At 48.3% G+C, this 1,026-nt stretch overlaps 1 non-coding gene across 1 annotated transcript; it reads right to left on the bottom strand.

Moving 5' to 3' along the window:
- Nucleotides 1-439: 439 nt before the first annotated feature.
- Nucleotides 440-512, bottom strand: TRNAR-UCG (transfer RNA arginine (anticodon UCG)). Its single transcript has one exon. It is a non-coding gene; the product is annotated as a tRNA-Arg (tRNA).
- Nucleotides 513-1,026: the final 514 nt, after the last annotated feature.

The following is a 1,026-nucleotide window of genomic DNA, read 5'->3' on the forward strand; positions in this document are numbered from 1 at the left end:
TTCCACCACCTCCCTAGGTAACCCCTTCCAGTGCTTCACCACCCTCCTAGTGAAAAACTTTTTCCTAATGTCCAACCTAGACCTCCCTCCCTGCAACTTGAGACCATTGCTCCTAGTTCTGTCATCTGCCACCACCGAGAACAGCCTAGCCCCCTCCTCCCTGGAACCCCCTTTCAGGTAGTTAAAGGCTGCTATCAAATTCCCCCTCACTCTTCTCTTTTGCAGACTAAACAAGCCCAGTTCCCTCAGCCTCTCCTCAAAAGTCCTGTGCTCCAGCCCCCTAATCATTTTTGTTGCCCTCCGCTGGACTCTCTCTAATTTCTTCACATCCTTGTTGTACTGGGGGGCCCAAAACTGGACACAATACTCCATATGCGGCCTCACTAATGCCGAATAGAGGGGAATAATCACTTCCCATGATCTGATGGCAAAAAGAAGTCAACCACAAAGGGACTCGAACCCTCAATCTTCTGATCCGAAGTCAGACGCCTTATCCATTAGGCCACATGGTCATATGACTGCATGACCACTTGCAATGTGTTCAGAACACTGACAACAACAGTGAAAAACAATGCAGGGTCCATCCTTCACATAGAAATGGCAGGCGCACAGGAAACTGGGGTCATTGAAAAATGCCACAAAACGCAGTCGGAAACCCTAGGAATGATGGGACAGAAATCACTGCATCATGAGATGCTGAGCCCGCACCCATGATACACTGCAATCCTCTCTGCCTTCCCACAACTCCTAGCAGCACAAGGTGGTGAGTTGTACAATGGGATAGCTGCCCACAGTGCACTGCTCTCACTGTTAATGTTAGAGCACCAACTGTGGACACGCTTCGGCAACACAATGAGTGCTGTGTGGACAGGCACAAGTGTTGTCATTATAGCACTTTTTGATCATCACTGAAACTTGTGTCGGCAACACTTTCTTGCATACGCAAGGCCTAAGAGACTTAGAGTACAAGTCCCATTGAATGCTCGTTAGTCAATCGGTTGCTTAGATTCATTTAAAATCCCATCC

Source organism: Emydura macquarii, unplaced genomic scaffold, assembly GCF_026122565.2.
Source record: "Emydura macquarii macquarii isolate MOO-44397 ecotype Brisbane River unplaced genomic scaffold, CSIRO-AGI_Emac_v2 contig_1230, whole genome shotgun sequence".
NCBI classification, from domain to species: Eukaryota; Metazoa; Chordata; order Testudines; family Chelidae; genus Emydura; species Emydura macquarii.